Below are 20,099 nucleotides of genomic sequence, written 5' to 3' on the forward strand. Positions count from 1 at the left end.
ACACGGGCAGTTCTGTGCGGTTGTGTGGGTGCAATTGGGGTGGGTGGTAGTTCGAGATAGACGATAGATGAACGGGAGATACAAACATATATAGATACATGCAGGCAATACGCTCGTACGCATATCTATCTTGTGTGTTTGTGCCGAGACAATTGCCAAATTAAGTGCATGCCTCTGTTCCAGCCACGCCCCATTTCACAGCCAGGCCCCCATTTGGCCGGACTTTCCACCGCCTTGCTGCCCCGCCGCACGCAATTTTCACCCCCCTTGGCTGCACTCGTGTGCCATCTTAAATATGAAAATCGTTCTTTTGATTGCAAATTTGCTTATTTGCATTGCATTTGCGAGACCCGCAGTTAATAAGCTCCGGACATAATAGTCCAAACACACACAGAGCGAGTCCTGCACGGCGAAAGCCAACAAATGACCAAGCGATTGATCAGGACGAGCTAGCTGAATGGAGACCAAATGCCTAGGCCTAGGGCTCCCAGCCATCCTGGCACAAGGAGAAGGGTCAGGAATTCGGTTTACTGAACGAAAACGGATAGGGAAAAGTGGGTGAAAGGCGCTTTTGTCGATTGGAGATGCCTGAGTGAATTCCCCTGGATGATGATTCAGTGATTGATAAAATGCCTAATATGGTAGTCACACCATATAGCGTGATTTCATGTTTGTTTGAATCAACTCAAGAAACTAAAATAAAATTCTGCTAAAGGAGCCTTGGAAAATGTCATATTTACACACACAGTTTTTGATAAATAAGTTCTAGTTAGTGAGTGCTCATTTCAACCAATATAAAATGAATATTCATTTTATTTCAGATACAGAGTTCCAAAACACAACTTCTCAAATAAAATAGCATAATATTTCTTGGGAATAAGTGACTTTGGATCGTAGCAATCACCTTTTTTCATTAACACCGGCTAATTGGGCACTAAGTAGCACTCACCGTGAGTCACTGTTTTCATTATCTGTGATTTGCCCTTATAGTCGCCTTGCCGGCAGCTCATCCTTAATTGCGATTGTTGCAAGGACTTGCAGAATTTTGCATATTTGATGAGCCTGGCTCTTTCTCACTCCTCTGCCTGCCTGCATATATGCATATATATATACATATGTATGTATGGGCTTGCTTTGCCCGGCTCCAGGGGTCTTTCGTTATCAGAGATGCAGTCGAGGCAGTCCAGTCCGGTCCGGTCCGTTCCGTTCGGAGCGCAGTACGTTACGTCTACGTACCTGGCCTGTTGAGTTGCAATTTGGCCAACAAATTATGCAACAGCAGTGGCAACAGCAGCAGCACTACTGACCCAACTACACAGTGGTAATAGAGGGATGGTGGAATGGGAGGGGGGGGGGACAAGTGTCCGTTTGCTGGCGCGTTGACTTTACGGCCCGTCCGCCGGGCTCATCCGTCCGGCCCGGTTAAATAATTGTAATTTATGGCATTTTACACAAATAAATATATGGAAATCAATAAATTTACCTTACACACAGTCACACAGGCCACTCTCTCTCACTTACAAAGACTATCCCCATGGAGTTGGGCCTCGGTTTTTGGTTTTTGGTGCATTGCAAATTGCTTTTTGCTCTTGCTCTCCTGCACTCTGTGTGCTTGTTTATTGTTATTTGTGGACTTTAACAATTATTTTATGGTGTCACAATTTAAAAAGCTATGGTGAAAAAGAGAGATAGGCGCAATTCACTGGCACCAGGCAGCATTCAAAATTAATTTTTTCCCCTATGCTTTTTCATTTTTCAATCATTGCATTTTGACTTTTTTCGAATATTCATATGTCGACAATATTTTGCATTTCAATTGCGGTTTTTTTTGGTGGCCAGCATACGCACACATCCGTCTGTAGACACATAAAGACTATAATAACTCTGTCAATTTGACTGGTTTTCGGTGGAGTGTTACACATTTTGTTAACTCTGCACGAGTTGTTGCTTGAGTTTTAAAAGTTTTGATTTGCGAAACAAATTCCGGAGCGTTTGCATGAGTTTTACGTTCATTTAGTGGGACCAGACCTTTACGAATTACGATTAGTCTAGCCAGACCTGAATACAAAGCACAGTGATTACAAAATAATTATGAATAATACTAATAAAATACTTAGTTTTTATCAATAAATTCATTTCCAACTCTTTAAGCCTTTAAATTTTTCAAAAATACCTAAAGAGTGAAATCCAATTTTTCTACGTCCAATTTGCGTAATATTTTAATTTTTTTTTTCTGAAAACTGAAACACTCTATTTACTTTATTTGTTTTCTGTCAAACCTAGTGGTCGACAAAAAATGCATTTGCCTGTCGGCTTAAACAGGACAAATCAATTTCGCTTTTGATTTGGATATCTCAAAGCTCTTAATTTAGTCGATTTGATTTGAATCAAATGTAATTTCCATTCCATGCATAGTGTTGGTTAATGGAAAAAAGCCAGTATCCTTTTTTAACTAGTCGGTTTTTTTTGTTGTCGAAAACTGGTTGTGTAAATTGAACTCGGTCAATTTTAATTCAATTTTCCGTTGCATATGGCACAGAAGCATACAAAAAGAAGTCGGAAAAGCAAAAAAAAAAATATATTTTCATAAATATGTTTGCCTATGGCTCGAGCGATGCCACACCCCCCGCCCTTAGCACACACATGTATAAAAATGTTGTGTCGTGTTGACTTTTGTTTGGCTTTCCACATATTGTTTGGTTTGCTCCATTCGCCCGCTGCCTTTTATATTTTTTCCTTTTTAAATTGTCATATTGGAAAATCGAAATTAATTAAATTGTGTCAAAGTTATTAAACTTTATTGTCACTCGCCATAAATAAACAAATGTCGTGCGCAATACGCTCTAAGCCTATAAATATAAACATATAACATCACCTCCGTCCGCCCCGCAGCTCCGCAGCTCTTTCAATTAGAATTTATAGAAATTTATGATTGTTTATTTGTAATATTTCCCTTGTTATCTTTTTCTCTTTTTCTGTTCTTTGCCGACTGGTTTTGTGGGCTTGTTTGGGGTCACCTCTGCCTCCGCGCCCATCTCCTTCTCTCCTTCTGTCCCGCTGGCCCCCAAGCTCCACACTCCTCGCACTCGTTAGTCACGCGTTCGGTTTGCCGCCGCCTGGTGTGAAAAGTAATTATGAACGCTTTATGACAGCCGGTCAACTTCATTCGATGTCCATTAATTTGGCCACACTTAACTGTGTTCGATGTGTTTTTTTTTTTTTGTTTCCTTTTTCGCTGGGGATTTTCTTCTGTACTCGCCGCTTGGGAACAGGAAACTCTTGGGGGGTTGTGTGGGGTTGGGTCAGCCGTTGAAGAAGGAGAACTTTTATATTTAATATCGTTGAAGACTTGCTGAATTTAAAACATTTTATTGACCATTTATTGCTTTGCCAACTTTACGCGTCGTTAAAGTGTATCAATCAAAGGATTTTATTCAATTTATTCAGTTCTGTGCGACGATTTCTTGGTTATAAATGTATGGTGAAAATGAGATTGGAGTGACATGAAGGTCTTCAATTTTGAACTTGAAAAATGGAAGTTTCCTTCGGCCTGTGTGGCGCAGTGCCAACTATTTTGGGAAAATTCTCAGAGCTCGAAGATCGTGAGCTTTGATTGCATGCCAACTCCTTAAACGTTGACTTACCTCCATTGCCTTTGTTTATTTTCCATTTTATGTGTTGTCTCAGCTGGACGCCGAAAGAGACGGCGAGAGGCGGAGTGAAAGAGAGGGGCGCGCCCCGAAATTCCATCGCCGGTCACGTATGATGGCCCATATGTGTGGCCAACTCACTCGCCTTCCCTCCTGGTTTTTGGCTTCCACCTTGACTTGGATCTTGGATCTCGTTTATGCGTTTGTTTGTATATGTTTTTAATAAAATTTATTACACTCGCACATGACGAACATGATGCCATCTTCCTTCGCCCCCCACCTTCTCACTCATATTTGTTTAATAGAAAAATTGTGACCCAAACACAAACACGGGAATTTCTTTTTTTGAAGGGGGCGCAGAAGGGCGTTAATTTTTATTATGCATCCGTCGACTTCGTCTGTCTTTGGCCTATAATTATAACATAAAATTTTTATTGAAATTTCTAAGGCATTTCTAGTAGTTCTTCGCCTGTCGGCGTCCAAGTGGCGATAGAGATGAAAATGGATAGGGGGTGTGTTGCGGTAGGGAGGGGAAATGAAAGCCGCACACATGAAATAAAAGTAATAAACATTTATTTCATTAATTTATTATTGCACACAGTCTGGCTTTCGCGTGATAGGGGATCGGATCGGATTGAAGTGATGTCATTATAAATGCATATACCAATCAGGCTAATTTAATTTACCATAAATTCTACAACCGCAAAAAATATACAAATTGACACCGAAAATGTCGCAGCTCCAGCAAGAATAATAATAACAATAATATCTACACAAAGCCTGGCCAGCGGACCAATGGCGCTTAAAGTCAACTAACAAGTATGATAATAATAATAATAATAATAATAATAATAATAATAATTTAACTGTCAATTTCAGCAAACGGCAAATTGAAAATTCAAATGCGAACGGGCAACAAAAATTATTTTCATGCATTTTTCATCTCGCTTATTTGCTGTTTGTGTAATTTCAAACTAATTAAACTGGAAAATATTGAGAACAACAAAGGATTGCAATGCGAGCAAGGAATTTACGAAAACTAGAGCCTAGGTGGGGAAATAAAACCAATCACATGAGTTTTTATGCAAAAAATGTCGCATAATTATAGTTGCCACGCGCAAATAAGCCAAAGTCTAATGGTAACTTTGCAATTATTTAAAAAAAAAAGCACGTGCATGCATTGGTACAAATTTCCTCTTACTGATGCCTGATACGATGGCAATTGAAATCACTTTTAAGGGCATTTAGGATCACATTAGGTGCCCATTTTCGCCAGCCATCAGCGACCGTGTTGCTACGTCCCGGTTAAAATGCATCTTGTGTTGTTTCCATCAAATGCCAGCCTTTGGCAGTGCACAACACACGCCAATGGGGCATTAGCCAATGGCTCTTTATCTACCTGTAAGCACCCCCCTTCGGCCACTAACCATTTCGCTCTATTCGCCCTTCCTGTCCCTAAATCCCTATTCAAGTCCCTTCGTGTTGCCCCAAAGCACTCGGTGCTGTTAGACCGTTAAGTTTTTAATGAAATATTGCCAGGGCGTTATTTGTTTAGTGCGCTTCATCAAATCCAACCAAGCAGTTTGATAGAAAGATGCACAAGAAAAAAATGTAAGCATATTATTAAGCATTTAAAGCGGTTGCCCATTGAATCGCGTATTATTAAAGTGACCAGGCTCATGTGGTGAACGATTAGTGTGCCCAGACCTCGATGTGCTTATGGAATGTGCGTTAACCAAGTGAGAAATAGATAAAAGTGATTGTTTTCTAAATTGAGCAACAAGTTCTTAGTTTTCAACTTTAACTAGCAGTGACTATAAGGAAGCATGAAAAAAGGTGAAATTCCTCGCAGTGTAAGTGAGTCTCTTCGCTGGCCATTTTAGCCCGCAAATGGGTTTCCTCGTTTCCTTGGCCGCGTGTGCTCTCTGGCAGGTGCCGGCTTTCAATTTGCTTTCAATCGCATTGAAATAAAACGCTGAAAGCGAAACCGCCAACAGCCATTCCCGCAAGAGGCACGCAAGTGCGACAGGGACGGCTGATGGATTTGATGGGGGGGGGGGGGGGGCCAACAGAGATTATTATATGTGGCATGAAAAATTATGCACCACAAGCGCGCTCGAGCCTATGAAGGCCTCTCATGTGTCACGATAGAAAACAATTCAATGTGTTTTTTCTTTTTTCGCCTTTAATTTCCCGATTTTTTTTTTCCCGGCGGTGTTAAGTTCTCAGGTGGTTCAATGTGGGAATTGAGTTTGGATTGCGTACCGCTCCTTCAAATACGAACAAAAAAAATGGTGAAAAATCTTTTGACTTCGACTCTGACACGAAAACGATAATTAAAAATCTCACTTTTCATAACCGTCAAGTTGTCAGTTTAATATTTTTTGTTGGCCACTTACATTTACAATTTGGCACTGGGAAAAAAGTGGTCTGAATATATAACCGCAATATGGAGAGATCGTAGGTTTCCACTGCGTAAGTCGATCTTTTTTTCCAGTATCGATTCGAAATGCAGCTGTGGTCCATTTCAGAGCGAGTGTCTTTATGTCACTCGGTGAATTGAATGTTCACATGAAATTACACGACTGTCCAATTGGGAGCTGTATGGTCGGATGGGGGAGGTAAACTTGCGACCTGGGGCTTGAACATACTATATAATGCCCGGAACACTTGACAGGGCCCTGGGACTTTCCTCTCTTTCTTCCCTCTCTCTCACACACTTTCGGTCCCTGTTGCACGCATATTTCATCTGTGCTGTCTGAATTTTTGAAGTGATTTCAAAGTGATTATTTTTTGACACATGGGGCAACACCTGCGTTGCATTTGCAGCTGCCCTCAATGGGATATATAGATAGATATAGTTTATATAGTTGGTGTGTGCGATGCATACGAAATGCATATAGGCAAATGAGTGCTCCGTCTCTTTCACGCGGCACTGCGTCCGTCTCTTTTGCTCTCGCTTTGCGTGCGCCTGTTGTTTGTGTGTAATTATATAATTTGACTGCTGCAATTATGTTGTTCGCCGTTAATTGAAATGTAAACGTCATCATTATGATAAGACGACGTCGGGGTCACCACTCTGCCACACAGCTGCAGAACCAAAAGCAGAAGAATGGCAAGAAGATGATGATGACGATGACGATGATGATGGTGATGATGATGATGATGATGATGAAGAAGAAGAAGTGAAACGAGTCGAGGAGGTGGATTACGAGATGGGGGGGACCCCTTTTGTTTGCGTGCATCTGGTGGCAGAACGTGTCAATTCCATTTTTGATGGCTTCACACGCTTCAAACACTCACCGGTGGATTGTCTAAGGGGTTGGAGTACGAAGGGAGCCTATGTGACTCACTAAGACTATTAGCGCCTGAATCTTCAAGTCATTATTTAAGGACCACATGGGCGAGAAGTCAGCGAACTCATTAAAGTTTGCCGACATTCAGATGCTTGAAAATGGCACAAAAATTGCTGGCATTACACGAAGTTCGCAATGGTGGGTTAATGTTACTAATGGAAAAGTAATAACAACTTCATATCCTACTTGATACTTTTCTTGCCACCCAACCAGCCAAAGATAACCATGTGTCTGAACACGTGTATGAATATTATAAAAAAAAAGAAAAATGTTAATATCAAAGATGCCAGGTGGAAAAGAGGAAATCCGCTTACGCGCCACGCCTACAGACAAATCGACACCTCGTGTCGCTAAAATTTCTGCGTCTTATAACAGAATTTTGATACATTTTAATTGAAACTGGAACCTGCTGGTTTTGTGTTGTAAGATGACAACCCTATTAGGATGTCTCGACAAGTGTATGCGTCTTCTGTCCAGTTTGCTGCATTTGCCTTCGCATTAAGTTGGCAATTCCATTCATGTGACAGGCCATATGAGCAGGGCGACCCAGCAGCCACGCCCCCATGGTCGAACTCCGCCCACTTCCTTCCTGGCTGCCACTGTCTGCGTACGTGACATTTGGCGGCGCCACCGGGAAGCACGTAGACGAAAAATACTCTGTAAATCTGTACGCTCTTTCGCTTCACTTCCATCAGTTCCATAAGTTGGCTAAGTAGGCCACGCTTTCGCATCTTATAATATTTTATATAAATTTAACTGTAATAACTCTCTCCAACTCCCCAGCACCATATTAAATAAACATATTATAAAAACTTGAATAAATTAATGCCAAACGGTGTACTTTACGGTGCTGAATTTGATATATTTCCGTTACAGGGTATTTGCTAGTCGCAAGGTTCTATCCTGGCCTTCTTGCTAGTTTCCTTGCACCGCTTTTTGCGCTTTTCGATTTCGCCTTTTGTAAGTTCTGGCTGCATTTTTTTTTCTCTTAGCTTCTATTTGGCGTCTTTTGGTCGTCGCAGTGGCAGTCTTCTTGGGATTTTTACTTGGGTCCGTTCGGCTGGCACTTTTTTCTTATGTTCTTTTTTTTTTGGTGGCATTTTTCGTGCCGTTCCGTCGCGTTCTTGTATTTGCCCCTTGTTTACAACTGCGACGCCGACCAAGCGCAAAAGTGTTTGTTGCCGCAGGACTGCGACTGCAAGTTTGAGTTCAGACCGAGACGGGACAGAATAGCGATCGAGGACGCAAGTCCTGCCATAAATTTTGCTTATCTAAACGGAAAAATACAATTTGTAATTGAAAATATTTTCGTGCACATACACACACTCTCGCACTTGCACTTACATGAGCTGAAAAGTTGCTTTTAAGTTCGGTTTTTATTTTCATTCCTTTTTCTTTTTGAATTTTCGTACATTTAGCCTTTTTTGTCGTTTGGCTCGCCTTCGAATTTTTGGCTTCTTCTCAAGTAGTTTTTTGATGGCCACTTGTTGTTGGACATTTCTAATGGCCTGGGAAAAGTTTTTGCATTGTTTGGTTGCCTTTGCAGCCTTTCTATGCGCTTCTCAATGAGCTTACTTGGCGAAGTATGGCAATCTGTCTGATTGGTTTGTTTGCTCTTGTTTTTGAGACTTGTCTCTGCTGCAGCTTAACGCAGCCTAAAGTTATTCAATATGACTGCCTTAGTCATTCATTGATGGAATCTAATATATACTTTCTCAGGCTCAACAAAATAAAAGCGCATTGTAAAAGGCGTGCTTAAATATGATACTGGTCTATAAGCCTTTAACTTGACTCTTGTCATCATTCATTTGAAACTCGATAGGTATTAGCTTTATTTTCATAGTAATCCCAAAGTTGTATCAGACGGTCAAACCGATTTCCATGTAAGTTCACGAAGTCTTTTATTGTAGAAAAGATTGCTAAATTTCCACGGTTTCGCCGAACGGAATCGTAATTTATACATTTGCATTGTGCTGTAAACTAACTTTGCTTTCTGGAAACTGAATACATCGATTGGATCTCAGGTTTTCTGTCTTTCTGTCACGCTTGTGTTTTATGTTTCCAATGCAAAGTTTTCGATGGCCCGGCGTTAATCAGCTTAGCGGAATTATGAGCTATTTTCCCGAACGCCCCGCTCTGCGCTTCTCATGGCGTTTACCTGGCTTATGCAACACACTCGTCGTTTGATTGCGGCTTAGTAGCCGTTGCATAATCGCTTGTCGCTTAATCTATTTATTGATTGACAATATTGAGACCCTTTAAAAGCCACACTACACCCATTCTCCCTCGTGCGGGAATGGCAGCCCAGGGCCCACAAATCGTTTTAATGCGTTCTTAATTAGCTGCAGTCGCTGGATGGCAGCTGCAACGCTGTTGGCGTTCGGTGGCACTTGTTCGACATTTTCAATTGGCCGCATTACTTAAAGTGCACAGCCACGTTACCCGCTTTCCGTTTCCCCGATTTCCCCGCTCATCCGCCACACCGTCATGGCCCAAACTGGGGCCTCTTGGCTCCTGGCTCTCCAGGCGCTGAGTAACCCTTGAAACCGCAAGTGGAAGTGAGCTCTCGCCACTTGGCAGCAGAGTTGCATTTAGTTGCCATCTGCGAGGGCTTAAGTATATAAATGTGCACTACCCGCAAAACATACATATAGATAGAGTATAGTGCGATATATACATAGATGTGTGTGGCTCCTAGGATGCGGATAAATCCATGTGGGTAATATTTGACAGAAGTGAAATGTGTTCGCTCTGGCAAAACGACTGATGAGGAGAATCTTTGGCCAAATCTTTACTAACGCTTATTGATGATGATGATCGTTATGACGTCGCTCTATGTGGAAATTAAGTTGAAACTGGATAAGTCTGACTAATGAAGAAGCTTTTAGGATAAGTTTGAAGTCTTCAGGCCTCAGGCTTGTGTTCGTTTCTCCAATAAATAAATTTAACCAGAGTTTTACCTCTTAATTATTTGTAAATGCTTTCACTTCTGCCCAGAGATGTTTTTCCTGTGACATTCATTCTCTGAAAGATTTCTCCACTCGAATTGTATTGATGTAATTCTTGAAAGGCCCCCCTGTGTTTTACCTTTTCGCATGAATTGAAAGGATTTCTTGTCGTTTTATTTTGTTGCGAAACTCCTTGAATGCTTCGATGCTGCAGGGGGGCGTTCAGGATGTTGAGCATTTTAATTGTTTGCCACTTTTGGTGGAGGCAGCACAGCCCAGCCCAGCAGAGCCAAGCAGTGTGGCAGCAAGAGCAAGTGCAAGTGCAAAAGTCGCAGCTTATGCCACCTGAAGAGCAACAAGTTCCGCTCGCCGTCCTTTCGTCCTCCGTCCGCAGCCTGCCATGCTCTATACACACATTCTGGGCAGGACTTGGCACTAGGATTACTTATATTCATATCCATATCCTTTTGCTGGAACGCAGCTGCAGCTGCCGCAAATTGCGGCACGACTTGTGGCATGCTCCACTTTTATTAACTTTTTAATGCAGCAATGCCAGAGCTTTCCCCGCTTAGCCCCCCAGTTTGGTTAGAGAGTTTTGCCAGCTTTTATAAGTTTATGTCGAGCAGCTGTTGGCTTCTGTTCCTTGCTGCTTTTTGTTTGCCCCCGTTCGTCCTTTTTTCCGAACTTTTTTTTTTTTTTTTGGCTCATCTCTGGCATGCAAATCCCGAGCCCCACACCATCGCCCAGCATCTTGGGCTTACTTTATTGGCTTTTGGCTGGTGTGGGGGAAAAGTTTTGCAAATTAATTACATTTTATTGGGCTCGACTTGAGTTGGAATGAACTCAAGCGGGGCGGCAAACTTTATTTGCGGCCCCGCACAATAAGCAAGGGTTTAAAGTTCGAGCACTTGGCCCAGTATTATTATTAATAATAAGCTAATGCCATCAGCACGGCCTTAAAAGATACCATGGCTGTCGACGCTCACTGTCCGCTTTTCTGAAATGCATTTTACGACTTTAAAATTCGAAAGCTCGTAAAACCAAAAAAAAAAAAATTGGAATGGATGGTGGGGAAAGACCATAAAATGACGAGTAAAATCGGATGGAGAAGGGGGAATACAATCATAGAACAAGTACGACAACGACACCCAGACCGAATGTGCGTTTTTATGGCTAATCAAACCTTTGCCACAGACAAGATAAACATACGAGAGCGTTTCCACTGACATGATGCAGCTACAGCGCACAGTGGAATCGAGCTATCTGCAGATAATTCATATTTCTTGCGCTGCGCTTATCTACATATGTCATTAATTTCAATCAAAGCAATTCAATTTCATTGGTTTTCAATTGTCTATTTTCACGATAGCTATTAATATTGAATATTTTTCATATTTCTAGGAATATTTTAGTCTTTTCGTTTCGTGACATTTGTTTGACTCCATTAAGTCGGTGTAATCCAATCAATTAGACTCAAAACATTATTATGACTCGGCTACTCTTCTTTGATGATAATTTGGTTTATGTCTCTTCGGGACATTTTTTTTTTATCTCAAGGTATACTACATTTATTATGGATTCATTGAATTCCTTAAAAAAAAGCGTATTAATTTTAACGATTATAATATGATAAGCCAAAACACGAACCACTTTGAAATTTAGAAGGATTATATTATATTATTGGGCCGTAGGCTAACATCCTATTGTAAATTTTCCACGTTTCATTTTTATATGCAACCCTTTTGCTATGCATAAACAGACACCCTCGTATCCCTACACCTGTTGATAAGGATCAGTGTCCATTATTTTGGGTGGCCCCTGGGCATAAAAAAAGAGTATTTGGAGAGGAAAAGGTAAATATAAAGTATAATTTTGATGATGATGCAGTTGGGTTGAAGTTGGGTGGAATGGGTGGGCGCGCTCGTGTACCAGCTGTTTATGATGCGTTTACGACACATCAACCAGGACACGCACACGTGAGTGAGGGAGGCGAGATCGTTAATGGCGCCCAACGTGGGGCCCGCATGGTAATCGTAAAACTGACACTCGCAACTTCCCCCCCAAGCGCCGATCCCCTTTCCACCCCCCGCGACGCTTCGTGCTAGTGGTGTGGCACAATAAGAGAAACATGGAACACGCAAAACAAACGAAAGTAAACAAGCGGAGATTTTTGTGTAAAGTTTGGTTTTTTTTCCGACTTTTTCCGGCTCAGCTTACACCAAAGTCGTGATTTTTTGTTGGTCGCAGAGCATAAAAAATTCAAAAATAAATAAAGAGCACAGGAAAAAAGTGAATTTATTTTATACGTTCACTGCTCGTAAAAATCAATGAAAACATTTGTCAGGACAAGCTTTTCTGGCTTGATGGCCCACCTTGCCAATCTGTTAGAGGAATGGGAATGGGGATGATGTTGGGCAATGGAATGGGGCTACTGGGATCTCGGATCGGGGGTTGAAGTTATTCCAATGAAATGCCTGCGAAAAGTTTTTCTGAACCAAGTTTCGTATGAAATTTGTAGCCAGTGGATCCGAACCGAAGCAAACCAAACCGAAGCGAAGCAAACTGGAGGGGAAAATAAGAGGAGCCAGGAGCAGGGAACTATAAAACTTGAAGTTTGAGTTTCTTTGAAACTGTTTTCATTTCTTTATTTATTTTCGCTCTCCTTCGTCAGCCTTCGTTCTATAGGTGGAAAGGAATGTGTTTGATGCAAGCCAAGTTAATTGGATTAACACTGAGGCCCACACACACACACAAACACACCCACCCACATCCAGTGTTGCGAAATTCGATTTATGGTCAAAATGATTTAATTGCCAAACATGGCCAAAAAAGTGAAGACGAAGAAGCTGTAAAGGGAATTTTGGTATTTTTCTTCTTTTTACTTGTTGTTTGTCCTTTGGAGTTTGGTAATGGAAGTTCAAAGCCGGTCTAAGGAAATTGCAAAGGGAGATGTGTTGGCAAATGGATTTTGGGCTGGAAAACTTTGTCACGCACTCGGAAACTAATTTCAAGTGCGAACTAGCTTGTTGAGCCATCAGTTGATGGTAAGGCTTTTAGGGATATGAATTCCTTCTAAATGGGTTTCAAGTAATGCACTTTCTATTTTGGATATATTTCGATTTAAAGTATATTGTTGTTATGATAATTGTTGATGATAGCTGGTTAGCTGGCTCCCTACCAATGTTCATATATTATGCGTGCAGCGAAGACTTGTAATTTTCGAAAATTCATTTTAGAAATGAGGCCACATAAAATGGTTTCACCTTTTTTTTTTTTTTTGTGAGTAAATGGACCCCAATTTTAATTTAGCTTAAGTGAAAAGTGTACTTGTTAAAATGGAGCAATTACAAATTGTTTCCAGACCGAAGCTCACCTGAAGACATGTACCAACTCTCCTTGAAAACCGTCTTCGGGCTTCCATTACACGGTTGTCCCTTCTGTAGCCAGCATTTTGCCATGTAATTTGGCCACCCCTGCTCCGGCCGCAGAAAAACTCATTTCGTGTAATTAATTAAAGCGACCCCGGGAAAGGTCAACAACAAAGCTGGCAAAAAGGGACAGTACACGAGTACTGCTGCTTACTTTGTGACTACTTCTGACACGGCTCAAGTGCATCAAAGTCGAAGGACCATTCGGGTTTGTCTGGTAATTTGATCAACTCACTGTGCCTTTCCCCTTTCCCTGTCCATCTACCTTTTCCTTTTGTTTTAGGGACATAACACATTTTTCCACATTGCTGAGCACTTTTTCGAGCGGTCGAAGGTGGCCGGCTAATAATTTAGTTAAGTTGCGACTAAGTCAGGCAGTACGGCTTCACCGGGTATCTTCCAATATATATATATATATATTTTTTTTTTTCGTAGCCCTCCTCCCTCGCTGGGCATATGGAAATCGGAATCCCATAAAATGTAAGCGTGTCTCAAGTTGCCTTTACCATCGCCATCACCATCACCATTGCCATCGCCATCGCCATCGCCTTCTGGTTTTTTATTCCTCCCCGTACACGAAATAAAATTAGCTCAATGAGCATTTGTGCAATCAAGTGATTTTTAAACAAGCAAACGGAAGGGGTTTTCCAAGGGGGTACGAAGTAACCCCTGGGACGTGGCGAAAGGGTTGTCGGTGATATACTTACCACGGATACGTGCGGAACACAGAAACCCAACCTTAAACCCCTGGGACAGCGCGGGCTGTGGCAAATAAATTTCACACATATTTGCACACTCATACGGGGGCCGAGTGTGTGTGTTCAATAATTTTTTTTTTTTTTTTCCATTTTACTTTTCCCCTACAAGGTCGTCTTGGTTGATTGTAGTGGAAACGTGAGGAGGAGAATGTAGGCGAGTTCCCCTTTTACGTTGACTTACAAAATAATAGATCCACGGATAAAGTTACCTTTTCCAGACCTTTTCTTCAGAATGGGTCTTCGCTCGCGTTGTGTTCATATGATGTCTTTGGGGTTTTTGCATAATATCATATTTACCAGCTGCTTATAATTTCGGGATTCCTATTGCCTCAACCTTAGCTGTTATGTTTTATATCGAAATTCCTTGCCTTGGCTGCAAGTTTGTTTATCTGTGGGCAAACAGAAACCCCTGCCAATAAAAGAACATGACTCATGACACAGAGTAGCTGAAGGAAAGGGTTGCTCTCGATTCTCTCAGCTGCGGGTCTTCCGACATCCGAACCCAAAAGTAGAAAAGAGGAGAATCGAATGAGACCTTTGCATGTAGGACTTCAGTTCGGTGGCGGTTTCTTTGACGATTAATTTGGTGCACAGATCATTGATTAACAATTGGCCATTGATTGGGGGTTGCAAGGAAATGGCGAAGAAATAAAAGAGGAAATCAGGGAAACTTTTGTCCAATGTCTTCATAAATTGGGGTTTAAAATAATTGGCTCATTGTTTATTATATTAATTTAAGTAAGCTAATTATTATTTGGTCTACATTTAAACACGTTTTTGGCTAATTAAAGGGTAGACTTTCATCTATCAAGGAGTTATGTGTAATTAATCGGAGTTGTAGGGTTTGCTTTATAAAAACCCTCGAATTAAAGAGTAATGCAGTAAAAGAGTTCAACGCTTCTTGAGAAATAGAAGAAATGGCTTTTGCAAAACCTTTGACTGATAGGTGACTTTAAAAAGTGTACAAGAGATGTCAGAGCTGGAAAACTCAACTGGCAACATGCCGCCGCTCATCATCTTTACCAGCGGCATCGTCACGATGATCATTATCATCATTTGCAGAGGTTACACTCAACTTCTTAGGAGCTTATTCGTTCTGTCTGCTTTCTTTTTACATTTTTGTCAATTTACCGCGAACTCAAGTCATTTGTGTGTGGAAAATTCTGAAGGCGGGTCGGAAAAGCCGGCGAAGTGGGGGTGATGTGATGCGGCAACGGTAGCCGCCTGTCACATTTGCCGCGACACGATTTCCTTTGACTTTTCCCCGTACCCCAACCACAACACATCCTTATTTATTCCTATTTTTATGTGCTTGGCAGGAATAAAAAGTACAAAAAGTGCAAAAAAAAAAGAAAGAAAAAATACAACAAAACCTGGGAATAACAGAAACGGTAGCAAGTGAAACCGAAAAGGGAAAATAAAATGGCAAAAGGCAAGCAGTTATTCTTGCTGCGCATTTTCACTCCTTCACTGCTTCACCCCATTTTCCATTTTCCCAGCGACATTCATTCGCATTCCTCCCAATTGTGTTATAAATTCAAAAATGAATAACGCACGTTTGCTTGCGGTTTGAAATTCTATTTTATTTGTATTGTGCAAAATGCTTTCACTTTTTTTCTTCCTTTTTTTTTTTTTTTTTTTTTTTTTGTCGTTCTTGGGTTTCATTCTTGGCTCAATTAAAACATTTTGCGATGACATTTGTGGGGTTTGACTGGAGGACTAGAAAAAGTCGGACTTTTGTGACCGACCGCTTCCCATTCGGGTTTCTTTTTTCATATTTTTCGTAGAGTTGATTCGGCTTAAGGAAATTTTTTTTTATTACTGAGCAATATGCGGGGTTGCAGTAAAAGCAATTTGGTTGATGTAGTTGTTTGGGGTTTCCCGGCAGAAAAGATATTACATCACGAATAGCATAAGGACTTAGATACATACATAAAAGTGACACAAATATGTTGGACATTTGAAAACATATTCAAGGTGAGCTTAAAGGGCATTGAATATATAGACATTTGATGTCATCCAAACCGGATTAGAAAGTCAAGAATTCACGTGTAGTTGATAGAAGTAATGAGGTTATCTTAGAAATTCCTGCTACCAAAGAAGCCAACTTCATCAGCTATAAACTTTGATAAAAACACCAATAGAAGAAATTCTGCCTCCAACTGGCCACAATTATCCTTTCTTACTGCAAGAAATCTCAATCAGAAAACGAGAATCCCAGAAATCCGAGGCCAATCGGGAGAAGCCGAGCAAAAGTTCCATAGACAAACGGCATCAGAATTTAATTCAATTGCAAATCCCATATCATCCCCACAAAGTTGAGAGAAACATTCAATTATGAATTCTGAGAAAAGCTACAAAAAAAAAAACAAAACAAAAAAAAAAAAAGAAAAGAGAACCCAAGCACACGCAAAAATTGAAAATGGAGAAGGAAAAGGAAAAACTACAGAAAACTGTTTTATTTATCCAACATTTGACTTTGAAATGATGAAAATGCTAAAGCTAAAAGGAAAACCAGGGGAAAATTTCATTTGCTCTGACATTGTAAGTCACATTTGATGTACAATGCTGCTGCTGCTGCTGGTCGCCACTCCGACTGATTCCTGCAGCATTTCCATCATTTCCATCATTGATGGAGTTTCTTTTGGGGCAGTCCACTTGAAGAGTATACGCATACTAATTAAATCTCAACTCTGTACTAATATTTTCTCGTTTCGTGTTTGTATTTACAGATTCCAGAAGGTTGGAGAGCAACAAGCGTTACTGGGAAACTTCTTCAAAAATTTCGGTAAGTGGAATGGCGTTGATGATAGGGGCTCCTATGTTTGGGGAATTTTTTTTTTATCCAATCTACTCTCTCAGCTCTTTGTCGATACTAAACTTATTGGAATTTCGAAAATGATAGCGCTGACATGAAAGTTTCTTTGACCCCCCCTCCCCCCTCTGCCACCACCGCTGTCTATGTCATCACCCAGATTTTTTCTATTTTACTTTTATTGTGTTTTATGTCGCAACAGAGACACAAAAAAGACAACCCAGAAATCGGCTTAAAGCGCAAACAGAGAGGGAAATTCGATGAGGAACAATCCGAAAGATGCGTATCTTGTGGTCCCCCAAATAAGCCCCCCGTCCACGAATTTTCTCGCAGTGTGCGTGTCTTTAACTGTCTCTTCATCAGCATCTTCAGCTCAATATTTTCGATATGCATCTCATGTGCGTGTGTTTGTGTGGCTTTTTATTGTGATTGGGGGTAAGAGGTTTTCTTTTCTTTTTTTTTCCTCAATGGCTTTTCCGAAAAGATACAAAACGTATCTGCAGCTGGCCGTCGTCCGGCGAGCGTTTTGTTTATGATTTGTCAAGATCTTAGGGCCGGGAAAATGTGTTTTAAATTGCCGAAGCATTGGGCGATAAAGGGCACATATTTTCACAGGCAAATGTGGTGAACTGATATGATTTCTTTTAATTTCTTATACGGTTATAGATATGTTCATTTCCACCCCATAATATATACTTCATCTTGAACTAACTATTTATTTTCATTCATTGAATTAAAAGGGATACCAAAAAGGTGCCAAAGCATCAGTTCTGGTGAGATTAAAATTTGCTATTTACAAGCAGTAGTAGTGAGGTTTTTCTTAGCAAACTGTAAGTGAACCCACTCCTCTTTCTAGTGCTAATAAATTCACCTTTTACCGCAAAATATTGCCCAACATTTGCGAAAGACAAACAGCTCAGCCCTAGGTCTTGGCCATATCTCGTTCTACTGTGGGCGTAGTGCCAACATAAATCTCTTCAACAATCTGCCATCGCCTACACCCGGCTTTTCCCACCCCCCCCCAGCATTTTTCTGCTCATCTTTCGGCTCCTGTTTTCCCGCTTGGCTGTTGATTTTTGTCAACCTAATACAAAAGGCAAACAAAATTTGTGTTGGCATTTTGTTAGATTTGCCTGAGCGGTCGGAAAAAGTGGTGGTAGGGGCATGGGAAAGGCGGAAAAGCGGAAAGGAAGTGAAGTTGTGGGCCGGAGTTCATGGGGCAAGTGGGCACTGGGGACTCGACTTGATAAAGGAGCCAGGAAATCAAATATTCGATGAGTTGTATGAATTACAGGTGGGCCAAATGGGCTGGGTATGGTCGAAGGAAATATCGAGGCGATTATCGAGTGTTGAACTGAGGGTTTCCTCTGAACCCCAATGACCTCTAGTAACATCAGTAAAGTTGAACTTCACTGCACTGGTCACCGAAAAGTGTGTGTGTGTGTGTTGGGGTCACCAAAATAGCCACAGTCAACAGAAAGCAATTTAAGAAGAGAAACAATTTCAACAATAAAGGGTGTCTTCATTAGAGTAACAGAAAGTACAAACTTCGGTTTTTGAATTCAAGGCTCGGTTCATCTCATCTCACCTTTTTTTGTTTCAATCGATCGGGGTCACCCAATTTGCTGAACCAATGTGAAAGAACTTGTTCATCACAACCCCCTCTCCCCTCTTCCTTTCATCGTATTAATTAATTTTCACACTCATTTGGTCAAATATTGACCAATATAGTCGAGTCCCACTTGAAGGGAAGGAAAAACAAATGGCCGAATGCATTTCCCTTTCATTAAGCGTTTGCTGTTGTTGTTGTTGCTGCTGAAGCTGGTAAACGTGTGTGGTTGGTGTTGCTGTTTTTGTTGCTCATGAACTTGTTGTTGCAGCTGCAATTGGCCACCTAGTTGTGGCCCACATTTTGGGTGCTTTTGCTCCTGCTGCTCTCGGCCAAAAAAGCTTCCACTTGAGTGATCCACCCACGCGTCCCCTTATGGTCGCACCGCCCTCTCTTGGCCAGCCACGCCCCCTCTTGGGCCGCCCACTAGCCTATGTTGTGCGTTATTCGATTTTTTAAGAAAGCCAACAGTCAGTACGTTTGTGATTTATATTTAGAAAGTAAAAAAGAGAATATTAAATATATATTTTATCTGCTATTTCACTAGAGCAGGCTAGCATGTTAGTATGATAATTTTCCTCTGTGCATAATGATAAAGAGGGCTACGTGCGGGGTGTGGCGCTGGATTGGGGTGGTGGGGCACACGCACACACACACACACGTAGCAACAACAGCAGCAGGAACAACAACTACAAAGTGAAGCCAAACGCTGCGCCAAATTGGCCAATTTTCATATGCATGCCAAGCAGCAAAGGCAGGAGCTGAAAAGCAAGAGCAACAGCTGCCGAGCTCAAGGCAACAACACACTGCCCAGGGGGGTGTGGTGTGTGCAACATTGGGGTGGAGCAGGTGCAGGGGGAAAGGGAGACAGAGAGGCGAAGAGGCAAAGTGGCAAGGAAAATCTCCTCTTTGGCATTGACATCAATGAATAATTTTCAGCTGGTGGAGCGAAGGGCAGTCGAAATGGGTGTGTTCGGTGTGGGCCACACAACTGCAGACGCCACGTGTCAGGAGCATTGTTGAAATAACGAAACATGTGAGATGACTGCACTGCAAGAAATGCTGTGTGCTTTACAAAGAAGATATCAAGGGAGAACTATAAGACCATACAGAGGAACTACACAACTGTTTTGTTATGTTATCAAATGTGTACATTTATGTTAGATTGTGTAGGCAATCCGTAGTAGCTTTTAATGAAAGTAATAGCTGAATTGGAACATTAAACAAACTTGTTTGTCCGTTCATGTATCTTACCATCTTAACATTAGTTCGTATTTGTGGCAGTGTATTGGTTCTTCCAACGACATTGGCAACCATCCACCAGCACACATCATCCTCATACTCATCCAGTCTCATCTCGTCTGCTGCTCTAATGATGCACAACATGCACAAAATGTGTTAATGACAAACCAACCGACTGCCGACGATTCATGAGTTCTTTCCTAGAACTCGATCGCCTCCTAATGAGTCCCACCCGTTGTACCTGTTGCCCTTTTTTATTTTTCCTCCCAGGTGCGCTCCTCCCACTGAGGCGA

The 20,099-nt window shown here is 41.4% G+C and overlaps 1 protein-coding gene across 4 annotated transcripts in view; it reads left to right on the forward strand.

The window, feature by feature from the left end:
* Nucleotides 1–20,099, forward strand: part of CG43759 (uncharacterized protein) — a 98,295-nt gene that overhangs the window by 57,380 nt on the left and 20,816 nt on the right. For all 4 annotated transcript variants that reach the window (NM_001272769.1, NM_133114.4, NM_001272768.1 and 1 more), the window contains one exon: nucleotides 16,873–16,928. The gene's annotated coding sequence lies outside the window, so the exon portion shown is untranslated. The remainder of the gene's footprint in view (nucleotides 1–16,872; nucleotides 16,929–20,099) is intronic.

The sequence above is a fragment of the Drosophila melanogaster genome, chromosome X (assembly GCF_000001215.4).
Source record: "Drosophila melanogaster chromosome X".
NCBI classification, from domain to species: domain Eukaryota; kingdom Metazoa; phylum Arthropoda; class Insecta; order Diptera; family Drosophilidae; genus Drosophila; species Drosophila melanogaster.